At 47.3% G+C, this 24,899-nt stretch overlaps 1 long non-coding RNA gene across 1 annotated transcript; it reads left to right on the top strand.

Moving 5' to 3' along the window:
- Positions 1-24,494, top strand: LOC143769270 (uncharacterized). Its single transcript, XR_013214317.1, has 3 exons — positions 1-14; positions 115-264; positions 24,435-24,494. It is a non-coding gene; the product is annotated as an uncharacterized LOC143769270 (long non-coding RNA).
- Positions 24,495-24,899: the final 405 nt, after the last annotated feature.

Genomic DNA, 24,899 nt, shown 5'->3' with positions numbered 1-24,899 from the left:
GGGGTGGACTCCAGGTACTAAATCTATCCACTCATACTCTTACTAATATACAGCTACAAGTACTGGAGAAAGGTCTCACTTTTTCCCCCACTAATTCTTTTGATTACTTTTCAGTGTTAAAAGATCTTAATTTATTTTCTCGTAAGCTGTTACTGAAAAAACGACATAATAAGAACCAAACAACGGAACCACTGAACGAGATTGAAAGAGAGGTACTTCATAATCTGGAGGCTCTTCTTGACGAACAGGCTTCTCCTGACAGAGGTAGGTTTCCACCTATGATTCGTCCTAGGTCGACAAGGTTCCCTCCCTTGTCTCTAAGTCCAGCAATAGAAATATTTATCAAGCTAGTCAGTGATGATTTTAAAAAAATATCCTCCAGACGTAGGTTTGATAACCTTACTTCGGCACAACGCCGAGCTATTGCTGAACTACAAGCACTTCCCGATGTGATCTTCAAAAGGGCAGACAAGGGAGGGAACATTGTTATATGGCCGACCATATTATATGAAAAAGAAGCATTTCGTCAATTAACCCCTTCATGACCCAGCCTATTTTGGCCTTAATGACCTTGCCGTTTTTTGCAATTCTGACCAGTGTCCCTTTATGAGGTAATAACTCAGGAACGCTTCAACGGATCCTAGCGATTCTGAGACTGTTTTTTCGTGACATATTGGGCTTCATGTTAGTGGTAAATTTAGGTCGATAATTTCTGAGTTTATTTGTGAAAAAAACGGAAATTTGGCGAAAATTTCGCAATTTTCACATTTTGAATTTTTATTCTGTTAAACCAGAGAGTTATGTGACACAAAATAGTTAATAAATAACATTTCCCACATGTCTACTTTACATCAGCACAATTTTGGAAACAAATTTTTTTTTTGCTAGGAAGTTATAAGGGTTAAAATTTGACCAGTGATTTCTCATTTTTACAACAAAATTTACAAAACCATTTTTTTAGGGACCACCTCACATTTGAAGTCAGTTTGAGGGTTCTATATGGCTGAAAATACCCAAAAGTGACACCATTCTAAAAACTGCACCCCTCAAGGTGCTCAAAACCACATTCAAGAAGTTTATTAACCCTTCAGGTGTTTCACAGCAGCAGAAGCAACATGGAAGTAAAAAATGAACATTTAACTTTTTAGTCACAAAAATTATCTTTTAGCAACAATTTTTTTATTTTCCCAAGGGTAAAAGGAGAAACTGGACCACGAACGTTGTTGTCCAATTTGTCCTGAGTACGCTGATACCTCTGTTGTGAACTCTGTTTTTCGGCTCCCTCTTGTGGTCACAAGTGATACTGTGTGAGTGCTATCTTTGGGCTCCCTCTGGTGGCTCTTTTTGTCATTCTGCAGGTCTGTGGCTGGGATCAGCTGTCTCTTTATCTGCTGGTTGGTTTCCTATTTAGCTCTCCTGGACTTTCAGTTGTTGCCTGCTGTCAATGTATTCAGTGCTATTTTGATCTCTCCTGACTACCTTCGTTATCAGTCTCTCCAAGAGAAGCTAAGTTTCTGTTTGTTCATTTTTTGATCATCTGTGTTCAATATGTTTCTTGGTTTATTATCAGTCCTTGTCCAGCTTGCTAATATGTGATTTCCTCGCTTGCTGGTAGCTCTAGGGGGCTGAGTTTCTCCCCTCACACCGTTAGTTGGTGTGGGGGTTCTTGAATTCTCAGCGTGGATATTTTGTATAGGGTTTTCTACTGACCGCACAGTTTCCTATCTGTCTTCTGCTATCTAGTATTAGCGGGCCTCATTTGCTGAATCTGTTTCATTTCTACGTTTGTATTTTCCCCTTACCTCACCGTTATTATTTATTGGGGGCTTTCTATATCTTTGGGGTTATTTCTCTGAGGCAAGTGAGGTCTTACTTTCTATCTCTAGGGGTAGCTAGTTTCTCAGGCTGCGTCGTGACGTCTAGGAATTCAGGCACGTTCACCGGCTACCTTTAGTGTGTTCGTTTAGGATCAGTATTGCGGTCAGTCCAGTTACCACCTCCCTAGAGCTCGTTCTATGTTCAGTAACTTAGCTAGTCAGTTCTGTGATCCTCAGCCACTAAGGATCATAACAGTACAGCAGGCCAAAAAGTGTTTAATGCATCGCAGAAGTGGGATAAGAGAAGTCCTGAGTGCAATTTATTTTTTTTTTCTCCCTTTGCTGCAGTCTGTCCAGCTTCTCTCATCCCCTTAATCTCTGGGTGGCTTTGAGTTCAGCTGCAGACATGGATATTCAGAGTCTGACTTCTAGTGTGGATCATCTTGCTGCAAGGGTGCAAAGCATTCAGGATTTTGTTGTTCACAGTCCTATGTCAGAGCCAAAAATACCTATTCCTGAGTTGTTTTCTGGAGATAGATCTAGGTTTCTGAATTTTAAGAATAATTGTAAATTATTTCTTTCCTTGAGACCTCGTTCCTCTGGTGATTCCGCTCAGCAAGTTAAAATTGTTATCTCCTTGTTACGTGGCGACCCTCAAGATTGGGCTTTCTCCCTGGTGCCAGGAGATCCTGCATTGCTGAATGTGGATGCGTTTTTTCTGGCGCTTGGACTGCTTTATGAGGAACCTAATCTTGAGAACCAGGCAGAAAAGGCTTTGCTGGCCCTCTGTCAGGGACAGGATGAAGCAGAGGTGTATTGTCAAAAATTTAGGAAATGGTCGGTGCTTACTCAGTGGAATGAGTGTGCCCTGGCTGCAAATTTCAGTGAAGGTCTTTCTGAAGCCATTAAGAATGTTATGGTGGGGTTCCCCACGCCTGAGTCTGAATGACTCAATGGCTTTGGCCATTCAGATTGATCGGCGTTTGCGGGAGCGCAAATCTGCGCACCATCTGGCGGTGTTTTCTGAACAGAGACCTGAGTCTATGCAATGTGACAGAATTCTGACCAGAATTGAGCGGCAAAGTCATAGACGTCAAAATGGGTTGTGCTTTTACTGTGGTGATTCTACTCATGTTATCTCAGCATGCTCTAAGCGCTTAAAAAAAATCGCTAAACCTGTCACCGTTGGTACTATACAGCCTAAATTCATTTTGTCTGTTACTTTAATTTGTTCTTTGTCATCCTACTCGGTTATGGCTTTTGTTGTGGATTCAGGTGCTGCCCTGAATCTGATGGATTTGTTGTTTGCCAGGCGCTGTGGTTTGGTCCTGGAGCCTTTAAGATTCCCTATTCCACTGAGGGGAATTGATGCTACACCATTGGCTGAGAATAAGCCTCAGTATTGGACTCAAATGACCATGTGCATGACTCCTGTACGTCAGGAGGTGATTCGCTTTCTTGTGCTGCATAATTTGCATGATGTTGTCGTTTTGGGTCTGCCATCGCTGCAGGCCCATAATCCAGTTCTGGATTGGAAAGCTATGTCTGTGTCAAGTTGGGGTTGCCAGGGGATTCATGGCGATGCTCCTTTGGTGTCAATTGCTTCTTCCACTCCTTCTGAGGTCCCTGAGTTTTTGTCGGACTACCAGGATGTATTTGATGAGCCCATATCCGGTGCCCTACCTCCTCATAGGGATTGTGATTGTGCTATAAATTTGATTCCTGGTAGTAAGTTCCCTAAGGGACGACTTTTTAATTTGTCTGTACCAGAACATGCCGCTATGCGGAGTTATATAAAGGAGTCTTTGGAGAAGGGACATATTCGGCCGTCCTCATCCCCTCTTGGTGCAGGATTCTTTTTTGTGGCCAAGAAGGATGGTTCTCTGAGACCTTGTATAGATTATCGTCTTCTAAATAAAATCACGGTCAAATTTCAGTATCCTTTGCCATTATTGTCTGATCTGTTTGCTCGGATTAAGGGGTCCAGTTGGTTCACCAAGATAGATCTTCGTGGTGCGTATAACCTTGTGCGTATTAAGCAGGGGGATGAATGGAAAACAGCATTTAATACGCCCGAAGGCCATTTTGAGTACTTGGTGATGCCTTTTGGACTCTCTAATGCTCCTTCTGTGTTTCAGTCCTTCATGCATGACATCTTCCGAGAATTTCTGGATAAATTTATGATTGTGTATCTGGATGACATTTTGGTCTTTTCTGAGGATTGGGAGTCCCATGTGAAGCAGGTCAGGATGGTATTTCAGGTCCTGCGTGCTAATGCCTTATTTGTGAAGGGCTCAAAATGTCTCTTCGGAGTACAGAAAGTTTCCTTTTTGGGTTTTATTTTTTCTCCTTCTACTATTGAGATGGACCCAGTCAAGGTCCAGGCTATTCATGACTGGACTCGGCCTGCATCTGTTAAGAGTCTTCAGAAGTTCTTGGGTTTTGCTAATTTTTACCGTCGCTTCATTGCTAATTTTTCTGGCGTGGTTAAACCCTTGACGGATTTGACCAAGAAGGGTTCTGATGTGACTAATTGGTCTCCTGTGGCCGTGGAAGCCTTTAAGGAGCTGAAGCGCCGGTTTTCTTCGGCTCCAGTTTTATGTCAGCCTGATATCTCTCTTCCTTTTCAGGTCGAGGTTGATGCTTCTGAGATTGGAGCAGGGGCTGTTTTGTCGCAGAGAAGCTCTGATTGCTCTGTGATGAAGCCTTGTGCTTTCTTTTGAAGAAAGTTTTTGCCTGCCGAGCGGAACTATGATGTTGGTAATCGGGAGTTGTTGGCTATGAAGTGGGCATTTGAGGAGTGGCGACATTGGCTCGAGGGAGCTAAGCATCGTGTGGTGGTCTTGACTGATCACAAAAATCTGATTTATCTCGAGTCTGCCAAGCGGCTGAATCCTAGACAGGCTCGTTGGTCGTTGTTTTTCTCCCATTTCGATTTCGTGGTCTCGTACCTGCCTGGTTCGAAGAACGTGAAGGCTGATGCTCTTTCTAGGAGTTTTGTGCCTGACTCTCCGGGAGTTTCAGAGCCGGCTGGTATCCTCAGAGAGGGAGTGATTTTGTCTGCCATTTCCCCAGATTTGCGACGAGTGCTGCAGGAATTTCAGGCGGATAGACCTGACCGTTGTCCACCAGAGAGACTGTTTGTCCCAGATAGATGGACCAGCAGAGTTATTTCCGAGGTTCATTCTTCGGTGTTGGCAGGTCATCCTGGGATTTTTGGTACCAGAGATTTGGTGGCTAGATCCTTCTGGTGGCCTTCCTTGTCACGGGATGTGCGTTCCTTTGTGCAGTCCTGTGGGATTTGTGCTCGGGCTAAGCCTTGCTGTTCTCGTGCCAGCGGTTTGCTTTTGCCTTTGCCTGTCCCGAAGAGGCCTTGGACGCACATTTCCATGGATCTTATTTCGGATCTTCCAGTCTCTCAGAGAATGTCTGTCATCTGGGTGGTGTGTGATCGTTTTTCTAAAATGGTCCATTTGGTGCCCTTGCCTAAGTTGCCTTCCTCCTCCGATTTGGTTCCTCTATTTTTTCAGAATGTGGTTCGCTTGCACGGCATCCCTGAAAATATTGTGTCTGATAGAGGATCCCAGTTTGTGTCCAGATTTTGGCGGATCTTTTGTGCTAAGATGGGCATTGACTTATCTTTTTCGTCTGCCTTCCATCCTCAGACGAATGGCCAAACCGAGCGAACTTATCAGACCTTGGAAACTTATTTAAGATGTTTTGTTTCTGCTGATCAGGATGATTGGGTTACTTTTTTGCCATTGGCCGAGTTTGCCCTTAATAATCGGGCTAGTTCTGCTACTTTGGTTTCGCCTTTTTTTTGTAATTCTGGCTTTCATCCTCGTATTTCCTCGGGTCAGGTGGAGCCGTCTGACTGTCCTGGGGTGGATTCTGTGGTGGATAGGTTGCAGCAGATTTGGAACCATGTGGTGGACAATTTGAAGTTGTCACAGGAGAAGGCTCACCGCTTTGCCAACCGCCGTCGCGGTGTGGGTCCCTGACTTCGTGTTGGGGATTTGGTATGGCTGTCTTCTCGGTATGTTCCTATGAAGGTCTCCTCTACTAAGTTCAAGCCTCGCTTTATCGGTCCTTATAAGGTTTTGGAGATCCTTAACCCTGTGTCATTTCGTTTGGACCTCCCAGCGTCGTTTGCCATTCATAATGTGTTCCATAGGTCTTTGTTGCGGAGGTATGTGGTGCCTGTGGTTCCTTCTGTTGAGCCCCCTGCTGCGGTGCTGGTTGAGGGCGAATTGGAGTACGTGGTGGAGAAGATCTTGGATTCTCGTATTTCTAGACGGAGGCTTCAGTATTTGGTTAAGTGGAAGGGCTATGGTCAGGAGGATAATTCCTGGGTTGTCGCCTCTGATGTTCATGCGGCCGATTTGGTTCATGCCTTCCATGTTGCTCATCCTGATCGCCCTGGGGGTTTTGATGAGGGTTCGGTGACCCCTCCTCAAGGGGGGGGTACTGTTGTGAACTCTGTTTTTGGGCTCCCTCTTGTGGTCACAAGTGGTACTGTGTGAGTGCTATCTTTGGGCTCCCTCTGGTGGCTCTTTTTGTCATTTTGCAGATCTGTGGCTGGGATCAGCTGTCTCGTTATCTGCTGGTTGGTTTCCTATTTAGCTCTCCTGGACTTTCAGTTGTTGCCTGCTGTCAATGTATTCAGTGCTATTTTGATCTCTCCTGACTACCTTCGTTGTTGTGAATTTGGTTTCTGGGCTCCCCCGGTGGTCACTGGTGGTACTGAACTTGTGTGCTTCATCGCCTCTGTTCACCTGTTTCCATCAGGATGTGGGAGTTGTCTATTTAGCCTTGCTCCTCAGTCATTTCTATGCCGGCCAACAATGTTACCAGAAGCCTTTCTGTTGCATGTTCCTGCTCCTAGATTACTATCAGCTAAGTTGGACTTGTAGTCCTAAGTTTGTTTTGCATTTTTGTTCCAGTTCTCTGTGTTTGAATATTTCTGAGGCTGGAAGCTCTTGTGAGCTGAAATTGCCACTCTGGTGTCATGAGTTGATATTAGAGTCTTAAAGTAATTTCAGGATGGTGTTTTGAAAGGGTTTTCAGCTGACTGTGTAGTTCCCTTTTCTGTCTTCCTACTATCTAGTAAGCGGACCTCAATTTGCTAAACCTATCTTCATACTTCGTATGTCAATTTCCTCTAAAATCACCGACATTATATGTGGGGGCTACTGTCTGCCTTTTGGGGAAAATTTCTCTAGAGGTAAGCCAGGTCTGTATTTTCCTCTGCTAGGGTCAGTCAGTTCTCCGGCTGGCGCTGGGCGTCTAGGGATAAAACGTAGGCACGCTACCCGGCCACTGTTAGTTGTGCGGTAGGTTTAGCTCACAGTCAGCTCGAGTTCCCATCTTCCAAGAGCTAGTCCTTTTGTATGCTTTACTACGGTCTCTTGCCATTGAGAACCATGACACTTCGTTATCAGTCTCTCCAAGAGAAGCTAAGTTTCTGTTTGTTCATTTTTTGATCATCTGTGTTCAATATGTTTCTTGGTTTATTATCAGTCCTTGTCCAGCTTGCTAATATGTGATTTCCTCGCTTGCTGGTAGCTCTAGGGGGCTGAGTTTCTCCCCTCACACCGTTAGTTGGTGTGGGGGTTCTTGAATTCTCAGCGTGGATATTTTGTATAGGGTTTTCTACTGACCGCACAGTTTCCTATCTGTCTTCTGCTATCTAGTATTAGCGGGCCTCATTTGCTGAATCTGTTTCATTTCTACGTTTGTATTTTCCCCTTACCTCACCGTTATTATTTGTTGGGGGCTTTCTATATCTTTGGGGTTATTTCTCTGAGGCAAGTGAGGTCTTACTTTCTTCTCTCTAGGGGTAGCTAGTTTCTCAGGCTGCGTCGAGACATCTAGGAATTCAGGCACGTTCACCGGCTACCTTTAGTGTGTTCATTTAGGATCAGTATTGCGGTCAGTCCAGTTACCACCTCCCTAGAGCTCGTTCTATGTTCAGTAACTTAGCTAGTCAGTTCTGTGATCCTCAGCCACTAAGGATCATAACATACCTCATATGTGGGGGTAAACCACTGTTTGGGTGCACTGCAGGGCTCGGAAGGGAAGGAGCGCCATTTGACTTTTTGAATGAAAAATTGGCTCCACTCTTTAGCGGACACCATGTCGCGTTTGGAGAGCCCCCGTGTGCCTAAACATTGGAGCTCCCCCACAAGTGACCCCAATTTGGAAACTAGACCCCCCAAGGAACTTATCTAGAAGCATAGTGAGCACTTTAAACCCTCAGGTGCTTCACAAATTGATCCGTAACAATGAAAAAGTACTTTTATTTCACACAAAATTTCTTTTAGCCTCAATTTTTTCATTTTCACATGGGCAACAGGATAAAATGGATCCGAAAATTTGTTGGGCAATTTCTCCTGAGTACGCCGATACCTCATATGTGGGGGTAAACCACTGTTTGGGTGCACAGCAAGGCTCGGAAGGGGAGGCGTGCCATTTGACTTTTTGAATGGAAAATTAGCTCCAATCGTTAGCGGACACCATGTCGCGTTTGGAGAGCCCCTGTGTGCCTAAACATTGGAGCTCCCCTACAAGTGACCCCATTTTGGAAACTAGACCCCCCAAGGAACTTATCTAGATGCATAGAGAGCACTTATAACCCCCAGGTGCTTCACAGAAGTTTATAACGCAGAGCCGTGAAAATAAAAAATAATTTTTCTTTCCTCAAAAATGATTTTTAGCCCAGAATTTTTTATTTTCCCAAGGGTAATAGGAGAAATTGGACCCCAAATGTTGTTGTCCAGTTTGTCCTGAGTACGATGATACCCGATATGTGGGGGCAAACCACTGTTTGGGCGCACGGCAGGGCTCGGAAGGGAAGGCATGCCATTTGGCTTTTTGAATGGAAAATTAGCTCCAATCATTAGCGGACACCATGTCGCGTTTGAAGAGCCCCTGTGTGCCTAAACATTGGAGCTCCTGCACAAGTGACCCCATTTTGGAAACTAGACCTCCCAAGGAACTAATCTAGATGTGTGGTGAGCACTTTGAACCGCCAAGTGCTTCACAGAAGTTTATAACGCAGAGCCATGAAAATAAAAAATAATTTTTCTTTTCTCAAAAATGATTTTTTAGCCCACAATTTTTTATTTTCCCAAGGGTAACAGGAAAAATTGAACCAAAAAAGTTGTTGTACAGTTTCTCCTGAGTACGCTGATACCCCATATGTGGGGGTAAACCACTGTTTGGGCACATGCCGGGGTTCGGAAGGGAAGTAGTGACGTTTTGAAATGCAGACTTTGATGGAATGCTCTGCGGGCGTCAGGTTGCGTTTGCAGAGCCCCTGATGTGCCTAAACAGTAGGAACTCCCCACAAGTGACCCCATTTTGGAAACTAGACCCCCAAGGGAACTTATCTAGATGTGTGATGAGCACTTTGAACCCCCAAGTGCTTCACAGAAGTTTATAACGCAGAGCCGTGAAAATAATAAATGTGTTTCCTTTCCTCAAACATATTTTTTTAGCCCAGAATTTTTTATTTTTGCAAGGGTAACAGGAGAAATTTGACCCCAAAAGTTGTTGTCCAGTTTCTCATGAGTACGCTGATACCCTTTATGTGGGGGTAAACCACTGTTTGGGCACATGCCGGGGCTCGGAAGGGAAGTAGTGACGTTTTGGAATGCAGACTTTGATGGAATGGTCTGCGGGCATCATGTTACGTTTGCAGAACCCCTGATATGCCTAAACAGTAGAAACCCCCCACAAGTGACCCCATTTTGGAAACTAGACCCCCCAAGGAACTTATCTAGATGTGTGGTGAGCACGTTCAACGCCCAAGTGCTTCACAGAAGTTTACAACGCAGAGCCGTGAAAATAAAAAATCATTTTTCTTGCCTCAAAAAAGATGTTTTAGCAAGCAATTTATTATTTTCTCAAGGGTAACAGGAGAAAGTGGACCCCAATATTTGTTTCCCAGTTTGTTGTGAGTACGCTGATACCCCATATGTGGGGGTAAACCACTGTTTGGGCACACGTCAGGGCTCGGAAGGGAAGTAGTGACATTTGAAATGCAGACTTTGATGGAATGGTCTGCGGGCGTCACATTGCATTTGCAGAGCTCCTGATGTGCCTAAACAGTAGAAACACCCCACAAGTGATCCCATTTTGGAAACTAGACCCCCCAAGGAACTTATCTAGATGTGTGATGAGCACGTTCAACCCCTAAGTGCTTAACAGAAGTTTATAACGCAGAGTCGTGAAAATAAAAAATCATTTTTCTTTCCTCAAAAAAGATGTTTTAGCAAGCAATTTTTTATTTTCACAAGGGTAACAAGAGAAATTAGACCCCAATATTTGTTGCCCAGTTTGTTGTGAGTATGCTGGTACCCCATATGTGGGGGTAAACCACTGTTTGGCCGCACGTCAGGGCTCGGAAGGGAAGTAGTGACATTTGAAATGCAGACTTTGATGGAATGGTCTGCGGGCATCACGTTGCATTTGCAGAGCCCCTGATGTGCCTAAACAGTAGAAACACCCCACAAGTGACTCCATTTTGGAAACTAGACCCCCCAAGGAACTTATCTAGATGTGTGGTGAGCACTTTCAACCCCCAAGTGCTTCACAGAAGTTTATAACGCAGAGCCGTGAAAATAAAAAATAATTGTTCTTTCCTCAAAAAATTATGTTTTAGCAAGTAATTTTTTATTTTTGCAAGGGTAACAGGAGAAATTGGACCCCAACAGTTGTTACCCAGTTTGTCCTGAGTACGCTGGTACCCCATATGTGGGGGTAAACCACTGTTTGGGCGCACGTTGGGGCTTGGAAGGGAGGGAGCACCATTTGACTTTTTGAACGCAAGATTGGCTGGAATCAATGGTGGCGCCATGTTGCGTTTGGAGACCCCTGATGTGCCTAAACAGTGGAAACCCCTCAATTCTAACTTCAACACTAACCCCAACACACCCCTAATCCTAATCCCAACTGTAGCCATAACCCTAATCACAACCCTAACCCCAACACACCCCTAACCACAACCCTAACCCCATCACACCCGTAACCCTAATTCCAACCCTAACCCTAATCCTAACCCTAATCCCAACCCTAACCCTAATCCCAACCCTAACCACAACTGTAACCCCAACACACCCCTAACCCTATCCGTAACCCTAACCACAAGCCTAATCTTAACACTATTTCCAACCCTAGCCCTAATTCCAACCCTAACTCTAATTCCAACCCTAACCCTAAGGCTATGTGCCCACGTTGCGGATTCGTGTGAGACTTTTCCGCACGATTTTTTAAAAATCTGCAGGTAAAAGGCACTGCGTTTTACCTGCGGATTTACAGCGGATTTCCAGTGTTTTTTTGTGCGGATTTTACCTGCGGATTCCTATTGAGGAACAGGTGTAAAACGCTGCGGAATCCGCACAAAGAATTGACATGCTGCGGAAAATACAACGCAGCATTTCTGCACGGAATTTTCCGCACCATGGGCACAGCGGATTTGGTTTTCCATAGGTGTACATGGTACTGTAAACCTGATGGAAAACTGCTACGAATTCGCAGCGGCCAATCCGCTGCAGATCCGCGGCTAATCCGCTGCGGATCCGCGGCCAATCCGCTGCGGATCCGCCGCAGATCCGCAGCCAAATCCGCACTGTGTGCACATGCCATAACCCTAACCCTACCCCTAACCCTACCCCTAACCCTACCCCTAACCCTAACCCTACCCCTAGTTCTAACCCTAGTTCTAACCCTAACCCTAGTGGAAAAAGAAAAAAAAATATTTTCTTTATTTTATTATTGTCCCTACCTATGGGGGTGATAAAGGGGGGGTTATTTTTTATTTTTTTATTTTGATCGCTGTGATAGAACCTATCACAGCGATCAAAATGTACTTGTAACGAATCTGCCGGCCGGCAGATTCGGCGGGCGCACTGCGCATGCGCCCGCCATTTTGGAAGATGGCGGCGCCCATGGAGAAGATGGATGCACACCGGGAGCCTCGGTAAGTATAAGGGGGGGGGAGATCGGGGCACAGGGGGGGCGTCGGAGGACGGGGGGGTGGCATAGGTGCACGGGGGGAGCGGACAGGAGGACGTGGGAGCGGAGCACAAGATGGAGGGGAGCGGAGCACAGATCGGTGGCTTGGGGGGGCGATCGGTGGGGTGGGGGGGTCACATAAGTGTTTCCAGCCATGGCCGATGATATTGCAGCATCGGCCATGGCTGGATTGTAATATTTCACCAGTTTTTTAGGTGAAATATTACAAATCGCTCTGATTGGCTGTTTCACTTTCAACAGCCAATCAGAGCGATCGTAGCCACGTGAGGGTGAAGCCACCCCCCCCTGGGCTGAAGTACCACTCCCCCTGTCCCTGCAGATCGGGTGAAATTGGAGTTAACCCTTTCACCCGATCTGCAGGGACGCGATCATTCCATGACGCCACATAGGCGTCACAGGTCGGATTGGCACCGACTTTCATAACGCCTACGTGGCGTCAAAGGTCGGGAAGGGGTTAAGGGATTCCCAGACATATGGTAGATTATCATATAACCCTACTACCTCCTTTTCTCTCGAACTTCAGCATATCTTGGTTTCCGCATTAGATAAGAATATAATTACAAAGGAAGTGTTTGAGGGTCTAATGGTGAGATCTCCTAAAACACCTACCTTCTATCTTCTTCCAAAAGTTCACAAGGATGCCCTCAACCCCCCGGGGCGTCCTATCGTGTCGGGAATTGAGGGTCTTTGTGACCCAATCTGCAAATTCACAGACTTCTACCTTAAACCACTTGTAGAACTTTTACCATCATTTATCTGCGACACGACGGACGTCCTGGCACGGGTTGATGGCATCCTTGTGGACGAAAAAACACTGCTGGTCACTGCTCTACTTTTCAATCATTTCAAATACGACAACGCATATCATGTAGTAGCACCAACGTAATATACTACTCTACATGTGGGTGCTCCATGATATACGTTGGCCTCACTTCAAGAGAGCTACGTGTTAGAGTACGTGAGCATGTGCGGGACACTTGCACGGCCAAGACAGTGGCCGATTTTGCAGAACTTAAATCTATCCCTCGTCACTTTAAGGTTCACCACAATTGTGATCCAACTACATTCAAAGTGAGAGGGATTGAGGCTATCCATCTTGGGATTCGTGGCGGAAACTATAAAAAGATACTGGCCCAAAAAGAATCCAGATGGATTGTAATACTTGATACCATGACCACAAAAGGTTTAATACGAGCCAGAGTCACATTTATAACTATATTAATATATAACTATTACAGCAATAAGAGTTTTGTTACCTTTTCTCTGGCTTGCTGTGTGCACAGTACTGTATACTGTATATCCTGAATCTTATCATATCATGTATGTGTTTTTAAAAAAAATTTGTTTAAATAAAATTTATACTCTTTTTATATATTGTGATTCGAGTTACTCCTATGCTTTTCTCCTGAATTCTATATTACTTATGGAGTTTGAATCGTTCTGCATATGTCGGGTTACTACTTAGTACCCCCATCTAATAGCATCTATCATGCACCTGGGTTTGTTTGTATGCATATAGACTCTGTATTATAATGCACTCCCCATAGGCAGACTCTATGGTATAATACATTCCCCATAGGCATACTCTATTTAGTATAATGCACCCCCATAGGCATACTCTATATTGTATAATGCACCCCCATAGGCAGACACTATATGGTATAATGCACCCCCAAAGGCAGACTCTATATAGTAAAATGCATTCCCCATAGACAGACTCTATATAGTGTAATGCACCCCCCATAGGGAGACTATATGGTATATACACCCTCATAGGCAGACTCTATATTGTATAATGTACCTCCATAGTCAGACTCTATATAATGTAATGCATCCCCATAGACAGACTCTATATGGTATAATGCACTCCACAGAAGCAGACTATGTAATATAATGCACTCCCCATAAGCAGACAGACTCTATATTGTATAATGCACTTCTATAGGCAGACTCTATAGTGTATAATGCACTTCCATAGGCAGACTCTATATTGTATAATGCACCCCCCATACGCAGACTTTATATTGTGTAATTCACCACCATAGGCAGATTCTATAGTATACTGGACTCCCCATAGGCAGACTCTATAGTATAATGCAGCACCCATAGGCCGAGTCTATAGTATAATGCACCCCCATAGGCAGACTCTATAAAGTATAATGCACTCCCCATAGGCAGACTCTATTGTATAATGCACTCCCCATAGGCAGACTCTATAGTATAATGCACCCCATAAAAAAACAATAAATATAATACTCACCTCGGTTCCTCATTCCTCCGCTGCTCCGAGCACCAGCACGCCTCCAGACAGTGGGCACCAGGTAATGGCGTTATTGTTCCCGCTGTTAGTGTCTGCGTCAGAGACGTCTGACACTCAGAGGGGGATGGTGGGAGACGGAGTGTAACGCCCCCACTCTCATCAAAGCGGTCAACTGTATCGGTATCTAGTATTTAGTAGCATCTTAATGGATGCACGCTTGTGGGGTCAGGCACGCGCATCCCTGCAGCAAAGCATCAAGCAGCTAAGCATAGAGACCCCGCAGTTATTTCAACGGCAGTTAGTCACGGCAGGAGTCAGGACCCCACTCTATGTATCTGTCTCTTCTGGGTATGTCTGCTGAATAAGCACTTCTTGTGACGTTCTAGCCGAACGGAGAGAGAGTGGACCCTCAAGGTCACGGTGCAGACGGGCCCAAGGACGAGCGACCCCGGGGAGGAGCTACCCCTATACAGGGATAGTGGGGAACAGGCCCAAGGGGGTCAGCACCGCAACAGCTGGTACAAGAGGGACGGCTCAGAAAGGGACGGAGGAGAGGGTAATAAATCAAGGCTGAAAAGAGAGAGGTAGGGAGACGAGGTACGGAACGAAAGAGACTGGACTGAAACAAAGGGACACGGAGGGAAACCAAAGGGACACGGAGGAGCAAACAGGGAATAGCCAAAAAAGACAATTCACAGAAGTAAGGCGAGAGCAGGCAGGAAGGGAACAAGACCTAACACCGAGCACAAAAGCACAACAGTAATCAGGCGCCGCCATTATGGAGAGGACGCCAGATAAAGGTAAAGGAATCACCTGATTGGTGGAGGTTGAACAGGCAAGGACGCGGAAGGGGTTAAGTATGAGGAAGAGCGCGCGCCCGCGACCTTAGGCGCATGTGCGGTGCAGGCGCCGGCCGGAGGAAGGAGGAAGCACGGACGCCATGCAGAAGGCCCCCAGCAGCAGCAAGAGAGCCCGGAGTAGCGGCGCGATGCCCAGGGCGGGGAGCAGGACCGCGGCGGGAGGAGCCGATGGAGGAAGCGGCCGCAGCGTCAGGAGCGGCAGGTATAACAGTACCCCCCCTTCTAAGACCCCCTCTACCAAGGCTAGTCAAGAATCTCTTTAGAATTCGAGGAGCATTAATGTTCTCTCTAGGTTCCCAAGATCTCTCCTCAGGACCAAATCCCTTCCAATCAATGAGATAGAAGACTCTTCCTCTAACCCTCTTCATAGCCAGAATATCCCTTACTTCATAGTCATTATTGATGCCAAAAGGTTGAGGGGAGTCCAGTGGCGCTGGGCAAAATCGATTAAGGACAAGAGGTTTCAAAAGCGAGACATGGAAGACGTTAGGGACTCGGAGCGAAGCCGGCAACCTCAATCTATAAGCCACGTTGTTAATTCGACCCAAGACCTCGAAGGGACCGATGTATCGAGGGCCCAACTTGTAAGAGGGAATCTTCAAGCGAATATGCTTGGTTGATAGCCAGACCTTGTCACCGGGATGATATGGCGGAAGATCCTTCCTTCTCTTGTCCGCATGTCTCTTCATCAGAGCTGCAGCTCGTACGAGGGACTCCTTGGTCTCCCTCCAAACTTGGGAAAATTCAGAAGAAAGGGCATCTGCAGCAGGAACACCAGAAGGAGAAGACATTGGAAGAGGTACTCCCGGATTCAGACCAGAAACCACAAAGAACGGAGATTTGGAAGTGGCCTCGCTGACATGATTGTTATGGGCAAACTCAGCCCAAGGAAGAAGGGTCACCCAATCATCGTGGTGGGCGTTGGTAAAGTTACGTAGGTAGGAGGTCAAAACTTGATTTATCCGTTCTACTTGCCCATTGGTCTGAGGATGGTATGCGGAAGAAAAATCCAAAGAAATGCCCAAGAGCTTACAGAGAGCTCTCCAGAATCTGGAAGTAAACTGGACTCCTCGATCGGACACGATTCGTTGAGGAAGGCCATGTAATCTGAAAATCTGATGAATGAAGATTCTTGCCAATTCCGGAGCTGAGGGTAATCCGGGCAAGGGAACGAAGTGGGCCATCTTGGAGAACCGGTCTGCCACCACCAAGATGGTCGTGCATCCAGAGGAACGAGGCAGATCCGTAATGAAATCCATGGCGATTTGCTGCCAAGGAGCCTCGGGTATGGGTAAAGGGTGCAAGAGACCTGAAGGCAACTCTCTTGGTACCTTGTTCCTGGCACAAGTCATGCAAGAGGCTACAAAATCTGAAGTGTCTTGTCGAAGAGATGGCCACCAGTAGTACCGGGAAAGAAGAGTAAGGGTCTTCTTGGTACCGACATGTCCGGCAATCTTGGAAGAATGCCCCCAACGCAAAACCTCAGTTCGTTTGTCACACGGGACGAAGGTCTTGCCTGGTGGCACCGAGAGGAGATTCGAAGGGGCCACCACAAGTCTGGCGGGATCAATGATATGTGAAGGATCCTCTTCCATCTCAGGAGATTGCAAAGACCGGGAAAGGGCGTCTGCTTTAGTATTCTTAGCTCCGGGCCGAAAATGAAGTTTAAAATCAAAACGAGAAAAGAACAAAGACCATCTGGCCTGCCTGGAGTTGAGTCTCTGAGCGGACTGGATGTAGGCCAAGTTCTTGTGGTCAGTGAAAACCGTAAAGGGATGAATGGCCCCCTCCAAGAGATGACGCCACTCCTGTAGAGCCAACTTAAGAGCCAGCAACTCCCGGTCCCCAACTGAGTAATTGCATTCAGCGGGAGAAAAAGACTTAGAAAAGAATCCACAAGGAACCAGACGTCCGGAAGGGGTTTTCTGGGAGAGTACCGCTCCAGCTCCAGTAGAGGAGGCATCCACCTCAAGGGAGAAGGGTCTGCTGGCCACAGGTCGATGAAGAACTGGAGCCGAAGCAAAGGCCTGTTTCAAGGCAAGAAAGGCGTCTTCCGCCTCTGGAGGCCAAACATGAAGCTTCGCTCCTTTCCGGGTTAGGGCGACTAGAGGCTTGGTCACGGAGGAGAAATGCGGCACGAATTGTCTGTAATAGTTTGCGAAGCCCAAAAAACGTTGAATGGGCTTAACTCCAACGGGACGGGGCCACTTGAGTACTGCAGACAACTTCTCGGGATCCATCTTCAACCCCACGTCAGAAATAATATATCCCAAGAAGGGCAAGGAAGTCTGTTCAAACAAACACTTCTCGATCTTGGCGTAAAGACGATTCTCCCGGAGTCGTTGCAAGACCAAACGGACGCTTCTCCTGTGGGAGGACAGGTCGGGTGAAAAAATAAGGATGTCGTCAAGGTATACCACCACGCAGGAATACAATAGGTCACGGAAGATTTCGTTTACGAACTCCTGGAAGACTGCTGGAGCGTTACAGAGACCAAAGGGCATGACAAGGTATTCGTAATGACCATCGCGAGTGTTAAAGGCGGTCTTCCACTCGTCTCCCGCGCGGATACGAACCAAATTATAGGCCCCTCTCAGATCAAGTTTGGAAAAGATTCGGGCTCCTCTCAGTCGGTCGAAGAGTTCAGGGATGAGCGGGAGAGGATATCGATTCTTGACCGTGATGGCATTCAGACCTCGGTAGTCAATACAAGGACGAAGGGTCCCATCCTTCTTCCGAACGAAGAAAAACCCAGCTCCAGCCGGGGATGAGGACTTCCGGATGAATCCCTTAGCCAAATTCTCTTTGATGTACTCAGACATCGCTAAAGTCTCCGCCGGAGACAAAGGATATGTTCTACCCTTGGGAAGGGATACTCCGGGAATTAGCTCGATGGGACAGTCATAAATTCGATGCGGTGGAAGGGACTCTGCTTCCTTCTTATCAAAGACATCGGCAAATGAGTGATAGGCCGCAGGAAGGCTGGAAGGTTTGGCGATCGCTTGAAAAGAACCTGGAGGAAAGACGGGCTGTAGACAATGTTCATGACAACCATGACCCCAGCGGAGTACCTCTCCAGAGCGCCAATCAAGAACTGGCTCGTGCGATCTGAGCCAGGGCAGACCCAAAAGCAGGGCATGAGACAGATTGGGCAATACGTAGAAGGCAATCTTCTCCCGGTGTAGGGCTCCAATCTGCATCTCCAACTCGAGAGTAACCATGGTGATAGGATCTGGTAAGAGTTTGCCGTCTACAGCAGAAATAACACGCGGAGTCTTCAAGGTAACTACTGGTATCTGAAGCTTGCACACCTCCTCTTCACGAATGAAGTTACCAGCCGCACCCGAGTCCACATACGCCTCCACAGATCTACGCTCAAGACCTAAAGAAATCAAAGCTGAAATAGTTAAGGGTAGAGAGGAATTTGAGTCACCTAGGGAAGCCTCCCTTACCTGGCCTAGGTGGAGGAGTTTCCCGGTCTCTCTGGACAGGAGCGCAAAAAATGATTAACCCCTCCGCAGTAGAGGCACAAACCCTGTGCTAACCTCTCTTTACGTCGCTGCTCAGATAACTTAACTCTGTCTACCTGCATAGGTTCAGGTATGGAAGAAACGGAGGACTTGCTAGGAGAAGGACCAGGTGCCCAGTTTGACCTGACGGGCCTTCTCTCCCTGACCAATTCCCGAGAACGCTCCTGGAAGCGTAAGTCTATACGCGTGGCCAGGGATATGAGATCCTCCAAGGTGGTAGGAGTATCGCGGCCAGCGAGCTCATCCTTAATCTTGGACGAAAGCCCTCTCCAAAAAGCCCCTACCAAAGCCTCATTATTCCACCCGAGCTCAGAGGATAGTGTCCGAAAACGGATGGCGTACTGACCAACAGTAAGGTTCCCCTGTTGGAGGCTAAAGAGGGACTCGGTAGTAGAGGCCAGCCGTCCGGGCTCGTCAAAGACTCTACGGAAGGTGTCCAAAAAAATCTGAATACTGGCAACTACCGGGTCGTCCCGCTCCCACAAAGGGTTTACCCAGGATAAGGCCTCCCCCTCAAGATGAGACACAATAAAGGCCACCTTAGCGCGATCGGAAGGGTACTGCTGGGGCAGAAGTTCGAAGTGAAGGCGGCACTGGTTCAAAAAACCCCGACACAATTTAGGATCTCCGCTATATCTAGGGGGTTTCCCCAAACGAGGAGGAGGAAGAGATACCGGATCTCTATGTGAGACTGAAGCAGCGGCCGAAGACTGCAGAGAATGTAAACGGTCGTCTACGGATGCCATATAGGTTAGAATATGGGACTGTGTATCACGCTGCTGTGCGAGCTCCTGCTGGAGTCCCGCCAGCAAAGGAGCGTTAGCAGGATCGGAAGTCTGAAGGGCAGTTAATCGAGAATCCATGGATTTCATGACAGACATGATCCGGGTCTGGTTCTCCCGTAAGAATAACAACTCCTTCTGTGTAGCTGCAGAAGTACCAGCGGGGTCCATGGCCTGATTACACTGTGACGTTCTAGCCGAACGGAGAGAGAGTGGACCCTCAAGGTCACGGTGCAGACGGGCCCAAGGACGAGCGACCCCGGGGAGGAGCTACCCCTATACAGGGATAGTGGGGAACAGGCCCAAGGGGGTCAGCACCGCAACAGCTGGTACAAGAGGGACGGCTCAGAAAGGGACGGAGGAGAGGGTAATAAATCAAGGCTGAAAAGAGAGAGGTAGGGAGACGAGGTACGGAACGAAAGAGACTGGACTGAAACAAAGGGACACGGAGGGAAACCAAAGGGACACGGAGGAGCAAACAGGGAATAGCCAAAAAAGACAATTCACAGAAGTAAGGCGAGAGCAGGCAGGAAGGGAACAAGACCTAACACCGAGCACAAAAGCACAACAGTAATCAGGCGCCGCCATTATGGAGAGGACGCCAGATAAAGGTAAAGGAATCACCTGATTGGTGGAGGTTGAACAGGCAAGGACGCGGAAGGGGTTAAGTATGAGGAAGAGCGCGCGCCCGCGACCTTAGGCGCATGTGCGGTGCAGGCGCCGGCCGGAGGAAGGAGGAAGCACGGACGCCATGCAGAAGGCCCCCAGCAGCAGCAAGAGAGCCCGGAGTAGCGGCGCGATGCCCAGGGCGGGGAGCAGGACCGCGGCGGGAGGAGCCGATGGAGGAAGCGGCCGCAGCGTCAGGAGCGGCAGGTATAACACTTCTAATTACTTGAATCTAGCTTTTCTATTAACCCATCTCACTCCATCATGTTTATATATGCCCTTAGTGTTTGCTCCACTAATCCTCTCTCTCCTTCGCTATCCACAAACCCCAGCACCCTCTAACCAAATAATCAACTCCACTGCACTCTTACCTCCCCACCTGTGCTCATCTGCTGACCTGCTCCTCAACCTCAAATCTGTCCTAATAAAACATAAAATAAGCCGCCCACTCTCTTTCTCCCACCTGCTCTCCCTTTCTCTGCTTCTCCTCAATGCTGGCGACATATCTCCCAACCCTGTACCCCCACAGCTCATACCTACCATGACTACCCCCTCCTATCGCTCCCTATCTAATATGAACTACCGCAATCTTTCCAACATAAAACCCGTGCCCCTGATGCCCACCCCCCTGCTCCCTCTCTGGAGCACTCTGGAATTCCTGCTCAATCTGCAATAAGCTTCATGTGATTCATGACCTTTTTCTCTCTCACAAGCTTGCCTTCCTTGGCCTCACAGAAACATGGCTAACACCTTCTGACACCGCCTCCCATGCTGCGCTGTGTTACGGCAGCCTCCACTTCACCCACACCCCTCGTCCCGACAACAGATATGGTGGAGGAGTGGGTCTTCTCCTTTGCTCTAACTGGACCTTTAACCCAATCCCACCTCTACACTCCCTTATCCCCCCCTCTTTTGAAGTCCTCTGTGTCCGCATCTACTCTCCCTCCAACCTCCAAGTGGCCGTCATATACCGACCTCCGGGCTCGGCCACTGCCTTTATTGACCAATTCTCCACCTGGCTTCTTCACTTTCTCTCTATTGACATTCCCATCATCATCATGGCTTCAACCTCCCCACTGATACCCCTCAGTCAACAGCCTCCAAATCTCTGTCCCTTACTTCATCTTTTGGACTTACTCAGTGGTCCTACTCAGCCACCCACACAGACGGACATACACTAGACCTGGTCTTCATCCGTCTCTGCTCTCTATCTAACTTCACCACCTCCCCTCTCCCTCTATCTGACCACCATTTGCTCACTTTCTCATCCCTGTCCTCCTCACCGGTCACCCATGTCCAGCAACATGCGCACCCCCACAGAAACCTTGCACACCTAGACTCCCACACGCTCTCTGACTCTATCCTACCACTGGCATCCATATCCTCACTCCATGACACGGACAGTGCTACTGCTTTCTACAATGCCACTCTCGCATCAGCTATTGACACAGTCTCCCCTTTCGTTCATGGCAGAGTGCGACGTATCAATAGACAACCCTGGCACTAGAACACCACTAAAAAGCTCCGGCAAGTGTCCAGGGTTGCAGAGCGGCATTGGAAGAAAACACATTCGCAAGACGACTTCACTGCATTCAAACAGGCAACACTCGCTTTTAAATCTGCTCTCATCTCTGCTAAACAGGCCTACTTCACAACCCTCCTATCTTCCCTATCCTACAACCCCAAACAGTTATTCAAAACTTTTAACTCTCTCCTCCGCCCCCCACTGCCCCACCCATCCTCCCTCATCTCAGCTGAGGACTTTGCCACAAACTTTAAAAATAAGATCGACCAAACAAGGCAAGTCTTCATTGTTCAACCACAACCCCTTTGTATACCAGACCAATGCCCAAACCCCATAACCTCCCTCTCCAAGATCACAGAAGGGGGGCTTAATTGTCTCCTCTCCAAATTGCACCTCACCACCTGTGCGCTTGACCCCATCGCATCCCACCTCCTCCCCAATCTCACCACCACACTTATCCCATCCCTAACCCACCTCTTCAACCTATCACTAACTTCTGGCACCTTCCCTTCTGCTTTCAAACATGCCACAATCACGCCTATCCTTAAAAAGCCAACCCTTGACCCAACAGCTATGTCCAGCTATTGCCCAATATCACTGCTTCCATTCGCTTCCAAAATCCTTGAGCAGCACGTCCATGCTGAACTTTCCTCCCACCTCTCATCTAACTTGCTCTTTGACAATCTACAATCTGGTTTCCACCCCCATCACTCAACTGAGACAGCCCTGACCAAAATCACTAATGACCTACTTACAGCCAAAGCTAACGACCAATACTCTGTACTCCTCCTTCTAGACCTGTCCTCTGCTTTCGACACAGTTGACCACTGCCTCCTACTACAGATCCTCTCCTCCTTTGGCATCAAAGACCTTGCCCTATCCTGGATCTCCTCATGCCTTTCCAACCACACATTCAGCGTCTCCCACTCCCACACTACCTCCTCATCCCACCCTCTCTCTGTTGGAGTCCCCCAAGGCTCTGTTCTAGGAACCCTACTCTTCTCAATCTATTCACTTGGCCTGGGACAACTCATAAACTCCTATGGATTCCAGTACCACCTTTATGCTGAGGACACTCAGATCTACCTTTCTGGCCCAGACGGCATCTCTCCGCTGTCCAGAATCCCGGAGTGTCAAGCCATATCCTCCTTCTTTTCCTCTCGCTTCCTCAAACTCAATGTGGACAAATCTGAACTCATCATCTTTCCTCCATCTCATACATCTTCCATACCTGTCCTATCGCAATTAATGACATCACGCTTTCCCCCATGCCGGAAGTCCACTGCCTCGGAGTAACCCTTGACTCTGCCCTGTCCTTCAAACCGCACATCCAAGCTCTTTTTACCTCCTGTCGCCTCCAGCTCAAAAATATCTCCAGAATCCGTCCTTTCCTCAACCGATAAATCTACTAAAATACTTGTGCATGCCCTCATCATCTCCCACCTTGACTACTGCAACATCCTTTTCTGTGGCCTCCCTGCTAACACCCTTGCACCTCTCCAGTCCATCCTTAACTGTGCTGCCCGAGTAATTAATCTCTCTCCTCGCTACTCCTCCGCTTCCCCCCTCTGAAAATCTCTTCACTGGCTCCCATTCTCTCAGCGTATCCAGTTCAAATCACTAATAATGACCTACAAAGCCATCCATAACATGTCTCCTCCATATATCTCTGAACTAATCTCCCGATATCTTCCCTCACGTAAACTCCGGTCCTCCCAAGATCTCCTTTTCTCCTCCACACTTATTGGCTCCTCACCTAACCGCCTCCAAGACTTCTCCAGAATATCCCCCATCCTCTGGAATTCATTGCCCCAACACATTCGACTATCAACCACATTCGAATCCTTCAGAGGGAACCTGAAAACCCACCTCTTCAGGAAAGCCTACAGCCTGCACTGACCCTGTTGCCTCCTCACCACTACCGAAGCTACCACCTCACCAACACCGGAGCGCCTACAACCCTCAACCTATTGTCTCCTTCCCCACCATCCTGTAGAATGTAAGCCGGCAAGGGCAGGGTCCTCTCCTCTGTATCAATCTGTAATTGATAGTTTGCTTACAGTAAGTGATATCTGTAATTTATATGTAACCCCTTCTCATGTACAGCACCATGGAATCAATGGTGCTATATAAATAAATAATAATAATAATAATTCCCTGTGATGATGGGCAGGGGGCCCATTGCTTTCACTGGGCCCCCCACCTGTTCAGGGACCCCATAGCGGCCGGCTGGCAGAGCAGTGAGATTGATTCTCCCTGTTCTGCAGCAGTGTTTAACCGTATGGGCCCGCTGTGCATGCCGATACAGTTACAGTAGGGTGGTTCCGAGTGTGCTCCCTCAGAGCACCCCCTCCCCAGTAGCTATGTTACTGAGCTGATCAGTAAGTGACACATGGCTGCAATCAGGGTCTCTGCCCTTACATCATGCTGCGCTCAGATGGGGTAGCAAAACTTGGTAACAGATTCCCTTTTGTTATTCAATACAATTTTTTTAGTTGTCCAATACATTTTTCAAAAGCTTTTTATGAAATATTTTTAATGCAATAAAGCAATTAATACAGTAGAAAATGTGATGTATAAATGGGAGAAATTAAAGAAAATCCACAATTCTTCAGGCAGCAGTGTGCTGTCCTCCTTACCCCCTGTTGTTCTCCTCTTGGATTGCCTTATATGCCATCTGATCTCCAGAGAGCGCCGCTCTTTTATCAGAGCAAGATTTTAATAAGGACAAGAGGCTCAATATACGTGATTTAATTTCCATCTGAGAGCGACCTCAGGGCACTGCAGAGACATCGGGCAAATGGGGAAAGTAGCTGGATATTTTATGTGCGGAATTCCTAACCATATGCAAGGTTTAATATTTCAGATCCAAGCTGGACGCTTGATGGAATGGTTTCTTCAGTTTAAGGTGAACATTATATTAGATTGACATCAAATGGTGTTAATCCATTTTTAGCTTATCTCTCCAGACTCGGGGGCAGCGGAAAAAGTGGTCAGCGGCCAATGTGGTTAGTCCTGGAGCGTAATACAGTGAGCTCTCTAATGAACAGTGCTGGCCAGATGTTGCACATGGCACTGACGTGCAGGCGATCCGCGGTCACACGGAGGAGTTCCAGTTGTGGGTTTAAGTAAGTTCATGTGTTGTAACTATTTCATGAACTGATCCCAAAAGTGATCCACTGGATTGTATACAATATACTGATGCCTGGGGGCTTGACGACATAGGAGCTCTGAATAGGGATCTGATGTTTGTAATTTTGGGATTGGGTGTCCCACTGCTTGGAAGAATTTTCTTCCTGTTCCTGTAGTTCCATGCACAATCACAGAAAGCATAGAAAATAATACATATTGCTCACTTGGTATTGACATGGGCTACAAATAATAGATAAATATGATCTAGATAGATAAATAGATATGAGAT

Source organism: Ranitomeya variabilis, chromosome 4 (genome assembly GCF_051348905.1).
Source record: "Ranitomeya variabilis isolate aRanVar5 chromosome 4, aRanVar5.hap1, whole genome shotgun sequence".
NCBI classification, from domain to species: Eukaryota; Metazoa; Chordata; class Amphibia; order Anura; family Dendrobatidae; genus Ranitomeya; species Ranitomeya variabilis.
This window is presented reverse-complemented; position numbering and strand designations above follow the sequence as displayed.